This window comes from Peromyscus eremicus, chromosome 6 (genome assembly GCF_949786415.1).
Source record: "Peromyscus eremicus chromosome 6, PerEre_H2_v1, whole genome shotgun sequence".
Lineage (NCBI taxonomy): Eukaryota > Metazoa > Chordata > Mammalia > Rodentia > Cricetidae > Peromyscus > Peromyscus eremicus.
In genome coordinates, this window is record NC_081421.1 from 119393708 (window position 1) to 119401517 (window position 7810).

At 39.9% G+C, this 7810-nt stretch overlaps 1 long non-coding RNA gene across 1 annotated transcript in view; it reads left to right on the forward strand.

Annotated features, from left to right (window-relative positions):
- Positions 1 to 1933: 1933 nt before the first annotated feature.
- Positions 1934 to 7810, forward strand: part of LOC131913661 (uncharacterized) — a 9632-nt gene continuing 3755 nt past the window's right edge. The window contains exons 1-2 of the long non-coding RNA XR_009379948.1: positions 1934 to 1996; positions 3450 to 3479. This is a non-coding gene — a long non-coding RNA (uncharacterized LOC131913661). The remainder of the gene's footprint in view (positions 1997 to 3449; positions 3480 to 7810) is intronic.

Consider the following 7810-nt stretch of genomic DNA (forward strand, 5'->3'; position numbering starts at 1 on the left):
AGGTAGCCAAAAAGTGCATTTCTTCAGGACCAAATGGTTGTGTGTAGGTTTGTTTTAGAGGCCCAAACTGGTGGCAAATGCCCCAATAAAGCAACATGTAGCACGTCCATTTTCTCTTTTGCGTGAGTCAAAATTGTGGAGAAATTTGAGTGGAGACCAATGTATGAGGTGGCCCCAATGTCATTAGTCAGTTGTGTTTGTTGTTAGAATCTCAATGTTTTACTAAATTTTACATGAACTGATTAAAATAATTTAAATAAACGCTCCATGAATTAGAGTAAAATAAGTCACTCAGGTGACCCTTCTAAAAGGACCTGTACGGACAAGATGGTAAATTTCAAAAGTTGCACCAGATATGGGAAAGATGACTGGAAGGTGTAAGAATCATGAAAATGTCACTTTGTATGTCACCAGAGGACACTGCATCTGGGAAGTATCCCAGCTGGGGCAAACTATTTCCCATCATTCTTTGCACTCTGGAATTTTCCCATCGTCTACAGAGCTTCTGAACTTTAAGGTGCTCTCTCCTCTCATAGCATCTGAATTGCTTCAGGGTAAAAAGGCAGTTGTAATAGAAGGTTAAAGGGAGGGAGAGAGAAGTTGAATCTGTTTTTTTTAAGAGTAGAAGTAAGAGAAATTTAATATAAGCCATTTTATATATCAAAAGAAATAATAAAAATATGAGTTTTTTTTTTAATGTGTTTAATGTAGTCCAGGCTGCCCTTGAATATCATTCCCTTGTCTTAGCCTCCTGGGGACTGGGATTACAGAAATGAGCTGCTTGGCTAATGTATAAGATTTTTTTAAAAAAAAGAAAAACAAGATTATGAAGCCAGAAGAACACAGAGGCAGAAAAGAACAAAGGCAGGAAAATACTTATACATGAATAAGAAAGGCTAAATCATAAAATGAAAAGATGATACCTAAAAAATACAGTATTAACTAAAATGGTCATAAAAGTAAAGTAATAAAAAAATCAGGAGACAAGAGAAAAAAAAAACAACAAAATTTGGAAAGGTCTAGATGGGAAGAAAGGGAGGGAGGGAGGCAGCGGGAACAGGGACAGAGGTTAATGGCATCCACTGGCCATCCAGCAGCCAGGAGGACTGGCCAGAACCTGCTGCCTTCTTGGAGTGGAGCCCAGGAAGTAAATCCTCTCCTCCCGCTGGACCTTTTCTTCATTTCGGAAGAAGCCGAGACCAGCCATGCAAGGTGCATGAGACCTGGTTGCAGACTGGCCCCGGCAGAGCTCCTGGGGGTGGGTGTTCAGTAGGGTCATCCTGTTGCCAACACAGAAGTGAACAGAGCTTACGTATGCACAAATCTAAGTTCCGATTCCTGCCCACGGGGGCACCACCCTCAAGACTTGAGAGCAACAGTTGGAATTACTGCAGGGAACCGAAAGGGGGAGGGGCTCTAGTGTAACCTGGTAACAGCTGCCGGCCTACTGCCCAGCTTGTGGGAGGGCCTGGTTTGCAGGGGATAGGAAGTGTCACAAAGGGCCACAGGGCAGGGCCCTGCAAACCATCTTATTTTAGTGAAAGTTTCATTTGTCTGGGGCAAAATTTTATGTCTCTGTTCAGACAATGAAAAGACCAGGAGATGACAAGATATGAAAACCCGAAATGCTGAAACACACTTGAAAATTTTAAATAACATGTTAAAAGAGTACAGGAAACTGAGCTACTGTGAATTTTTTTACATAGCTTTTGCTGTTGGTTTGTTTGTTTTTTGCTTATTTTTTTCACTTAGTTGTATGGGAAATAAAAATAAAATATTCAATATTTCAGTTTTGTGTGTGTGTGTGTGTGTGTGTGTGTGTGTGTGAATGTTGGGTCCACTTCAAACCGATTAAACAGTATTATTTTATTAGTTAGGTGAGGACCCAAACTTGGATGCTGGGAATCAATTTTGATATTTTTCTTCCATTACAGCTTCTTCCTGGTGAACTTTCTGATTAAGTTATAGTCAAATGGATAAACCAGTAACCAAGATGGTCAGTATCACATTGGACTTCCACCTGGCTAATGGATGTGCTTCTGGGAAGCAGATTTTTTTGTTTGTTCCTTTTTTTAGCTGAGTAGATTATCTTTACCAGGAGTTTGTACCTCAGAATCTATCTCCACTTCATTTTCTTTTCCATCTCTATGGATAAATTCTAAAGCAACAGAAACACCCCTCTCAGACTGAAAGCAGAGGTCACATTAATGCGATGCTGGGGTCGGGTGGGACATCTTCTTAGAACTCCAAGCAAATTCCTGTCGGTCAAACGCTCAGACTCAGTCAGAGAACATCTGTCATGGCCACTGCCACTTGCCAGCCGGGAGGCCTTGAGAACATTATTTTTCTTTTTTGTAAAAGTGGGAAGTAAAAATTCTCCTCAGAGGACCGTGGGGAGGACTGACTGACAAAAGCATAGGGTTTAGGACGGAGCTTTGCCCCGCTCTCTCAGGAACTATTAAAAGGTAGATGTGGCAAATGTATTCCTGCTTCAATGTGCAAACAGTGAATGCAACAAAACGATTCAGTCTATCTTTCGAAAATTAGACAGCCATTCTTTTTTCTCTCTCACTCATTACAGGTTAAAATGACTTAGTGTCGCCCAGCCCTATGTTTGGGTGTAAAAGCCATCTATTTACTATTGATACTTCATCAGAAAACCACCAATGACTCTTTATTCTAATCAATACCCTCTGACACCTGTCATTATTGCTCCTGTTCCTTCTATGAGGTTGTTGTCAGCCCTTTTACGAGAGCAGCAAAAAGTCAGTCTTTTTTTGCCTAATAAAGTCAAACGAGAAAGCCATGCGGCTGGGAATGCTAAAATGCTCTTTTCAGAAGCCGAGTTCTGACTCATGATTTAAAAATGCTTGTGGAAAACTGCATAGATTGATCATTCATCATTGGTCTCTTAGGCTCACAGCTCTGGCCTGCTTAAGGATAACTATGCCTTTTAAATATTTCCACAAGATCTTTGTCCTTCAGCTTCAATGGTGCATGTGTGTGCATGCGTGCGTGCGTGCGTGTGTGCGTGTGTGCGTGTGTGTGTGTGTGTGTGTGTGTGTGCGTGTGTGTGTGTGTGTGTGTGTGTTTGCTACAGCAAACGAAGATTATGGTAAGCTCACCTGCACTGAATTCCCTACTTATTAGTTCTGACTTCACTCACTCACCAGTAACACTAAACCCGTATACATAATGACATTTCACAACCTATTCAGAAAAACCTCACCTAGAAACAACAGGTTTTTAAAATCAAATCTGCCTGTCAAGACTTCTGAGAAACAGCATGCATGTCATCAGGACAGGGAGGAGGATGCTAGAGAAGCCTTATTTTGAGACGGGAGGAGAATTATTGGAAAATACTCATAGCATATTTAATTGGCCTAGCTAGTTACTTGTGAACTTCGAAGTTATTGTTAATGTTTGTTTGTTTGGTTTTTTTTTGACAGGGAGATGCCCCTCTGGACTTGCAAGCTCAGGTCAGTGACCACAGTACCTTCAGATGAACTTGGGTGACTGCCAGCTGCTAAGGCTCAATGCCTTTGCAAGGAGGCACAAATCATGTGTGCAAAGCAATGTTGCTTAAGGATGCTCAGCCTTCACATTCACACTTACCACTTGGTGGTGGTCTGAGCTAACCTTGTCTGTGATCCTTAGGAGATTCAATATGACCCAACAGAAAATTCCCACTCAAAAAGACAGTGAAGAACATTGTGGTGTATCTCAGCCTATTCCCAGCCACCTAACCTTTAGTGCTCAAGCTCTTTAAGGTCCCAAACCAAGGAGCAGGAAGCACCTGGTAGACAGTCTCACCAAAAACATCTTAATTTTATTATACTGGCTGGGAAGCAGTTCTCATTTATTTTGAAATTGCCAGTAACTTTTCCTACTGAAGTTTGAAGGAAAGTCATTTGAAGGAAAGGGGATGATCTGGAACTGTTTCCTTTGTGAAATGCGGTATGGAACATCATCCTTGGAGAAAACTTCAGAGTCATGAAAAAAAGCTGGCTTCAGTTCAGAAATCCAAATGGGATGCATCCTTTCATGGTTTTGTTTTGTTATTGTTGGTCTTGTTTTTTTTTTTTTTAACTTAAGAGTCTAATGAATAAAAATTTTAGAGTTCAAATATTTGGACCCATCCCACCCCATGAAACAGAGTAAAGTTCAGTTTTAAGCCTGGGGTTCAAGCTTGAATTGAGGAAAACATACATCATCCATTGCCCTACTCATCTGAATCCACTCACAGGAGAAGGGCATGTGAGGTTTTCTTTTGAGAACAAGTAAGGGAATTTGTCCATTTCTTGTCTTTGGGGGGAGATTGCAACGATGATTTTCTGCCAAACATTCCCTGTTTTTACTGGTTACCATACTACCTCCAATGAATGTAGATGAGTTGGAACTGGCATTGCATTTAACTAACTTGTATCAGCTTCCACATAGCTGACTATAAAAGCATACAAAATGAACATGAACACAGAGATGTATAAATTATTTTAGCAAAGAGAACAGGAGACTTAACTTTATTATTTTTAAAGAAAGGGTGACTCTAGATAAACTTATATCAAGTATATGTAAGATAAATGGACAACAGAATTCTTATTGCCAGAAAAAGAGGGGAGTTGTCCCAGGTAGAGAAATGGCAAAGCAACTTTATAAGCTCCTCAAGATAAAGAACCCAGCATGTAAGAACTATGGATCTAGGAGTAGTTTCAGCAGACTCAAAGCAAGTAGACAAATAACAAATCCATCAGAAGTTAAGAGATAAATCAAATTTAAAAAGTCAGGGACTAAAGTCATGTCTCAGTGGGTAAAATGACTGATGCACAAGCGTGAGGACCCGAATTCGGATGCCAGCATGTAGTGGCGTATGCCTATAACCACAGTGCTGGAGACAGAGACAGGAAGATCCTGTTAAGTCTGGCTAGCCAGGCTCTCCAAAGTGGTGTGCTCCAGGTTCAGGGAGAGACTCTCAAAAACAGGGTGAAGAAATTGAGGAAGATGCCTTGAAGTTAACTTCTGATGGACACTTGTGCCCAAATAGACAAGTTCACCCATACCCCTATAACACACACACACACACACACACACACACACTCACAAAGACTGCCAATAGACTCATAATTTTAACTTTAAAAATTAATTTGTGCTGGGAGGTATCCCATATTGGATTAAAAGCAACATATACACATTCCTTTTAGTTTATTTTAAAAACAATTGTTATTTTGGCAGCAAAGATGAATGAATTTCCAAATTGTATTGCTTGAGGGTAAAGACTAGTGAAAAAATGATTTTCGTAAAGAGATCACTAACCATTTAGAGCCCAAGTACTTGTCCCCATCATTTCAGAGCTCTGAGAACTGATGGGAGAGAAAGAAATGGAAGTAACTGAACAGCCAACACAGCCTTTTCTTTTGTAGAGTTTGAAAAATTCATGGCTAAAGCAGGCTGATGCTGTCTAACGTATACAAAGAACTACGTACCTTACAATACCTCAGAGGTTAAGAGTAAAAAAACCCGGCAACAATGCTGAAATGACAATTCCTGCTTAAATGACATCTTCTCCCAGAAAAGAGTTTGACAAACTCTGGGCCTTTAGCCTATCAATTATAGGAACTCTTTCTCAGAAGACTGTGAAACCTGGATGCTGAGTTTAAGGAGTCAGTTTCCACTTGGTTACTGCATGGCTCCTCTTCAAATATTATTCAGGATTTACTCTGCCCTCCAGGAGATATGTGAACACAAACTTTAAATTATTTCTCCTGAGGCTGGAGAGATGGCACAGAAGTTGAGATGTTCTTACAGAGGACACGGGTTCAGTTCCCAGCACCTACATCTGCCTATAACTACAGTTCCAGGGGATGAGATTCTTCTATGGCCTCTGAGGGCACTAGGCATGCATGTGTTATAGACACACATGCAGATAAAACACGCACATAAAATAAAAATAAACAAATCTAATAAATATTTTAAAGTAAAGAAATCATTACCCTTTTAAGATTCCAGTCACATCTAATTGTGTCCAATACTGTCTGACTGAGAAGCATGTGAGGTAGGTAGAGTTTAGTGGCTGACTACTGCACAAACCAGAAAGATCTATCTGTAGAGAAGTTTGCACTCAGAGTAAGAACTTTCCTTCATAACAGACCTTGCCACCCAGAGCAGCCTATTCTTTATGGTCTGTAAACTGGGAATGTGTGTTTCAGAACTTGTCTTTTCACGCAACTGAGAAATCCACTGAAGGAAAAAAAAATCAGGTGTATTTTCTGCCCGAATTTAATGGTAGAATTATAATTCTTCATTTATTTTATAGAATTTTAGTTCCCACTGCAACTCATTTTGCAGATTTTGTGTCATAATGAGAGATAATTATAACATGAATCTATTCTATCCACTGCAAAGATAAGCAGGCAACCTTGCACGCATTCTTTCACATCACTCTGGATTACAGCCTGAGATTTCCTGAGGGAAGGTGGGATGGTACTGGAAAGGACCACTTTGGTCACGTCTACTGCTTAACATACATAAAAGTGCACATTGCTACTTGAAAAAATTCACATTTATTTACTGTCAAACCGTGTTAAATTTTACACTGGATATTAGTGATGGGCTCATTATTAACAGGTTTACACAAAGGGCTTGAAAGAAGAGCAGAGCTTGGCTGAAACAATTTACATGTAATTAGAACTTTACCATAAAATAAATTAATTACTAAATATAGGCAGAAGGAATATGGAAGAGTAATATTTCTGTTTTATTTTATTTTTTATTTTTTAAAAAAGAATAGGCACCTTTTGTTCACTAGAAAGCTTGTGAGAAGTGCCCAGTGCCCCCGTTGCCCTCTGTTCAAGAATAAACAGAGAGATGACCCAAGACCTCCAGATTTCCCCACGTTTGTGCAAGGCATGGCAGGACTGACTTCAAAGAGTTTTCTCCCCATAACACACACTCTTTTGGCAATAAGAAATTTCAATGTAAGAAAAGGACTAACCGGTCAGAGCGGAACACTGTCTACGGTGGAGAAGAAGCAAAACGGGGTAGAACTTACTATGATGGGAGTAAGAAAACACATTTCCTAGTGTGTGCAACCAAGAGCTCGTCACAATATTTTCTCCAAACTCTTTTAAAATTATTTTAATGACAATTATATCTTAGTTGGACACAAATGTATTTATTTTACCCTAGCAATAGAACAAAATATAATTTCTTTAGCCATTTCTTTTTTTTCATGAGAATAGTTCATTGTACAGTTGAGGAAACATGAAATAAGGCCTGTGGCTTGATTGCTACTGGTTAAACATGTTTTCAATTGTTGCCTTAATGTAAAAGGTTTGCAGGAAGTGCAAACGGGTGCAGAATCTCTCTCCTGCTTTTCCAAGTCTTGTCAGGAAAAGTAAGATACAGTCGATTTGTCCCACAGGATCTTAAAGCCTACGTCTTGTATATAATACAATGCAGGCCTACAAAGACGGTGCTGGCCCTATTTACAGACTTAGTTCACCAACTGCCGCAAGTGACGTGGCCGCAAGGGTCTCTGGTTGGTTTCACAATCTCTCTACACAGCAGCAGAAACGTAAAATACCTGGTTGGCATCTCTTTTTCTTTGTAACAAATAATTCAATTTAGTATACTCTGTGTATATACAAAGTTTTCTTATGGTTTATAAAAATTCACAGAACTACGAGGTTCAGTCTATTCTGTTTTCCTACAGTGGAGAACCACGGGTCATCAGAGCCGACTTTTCAGACAGAGTTGGAGGGAGCTGCAGGGGCCGCTGGCGGAGTCTTTATCAATTAATACTTGCCCGTGGCCC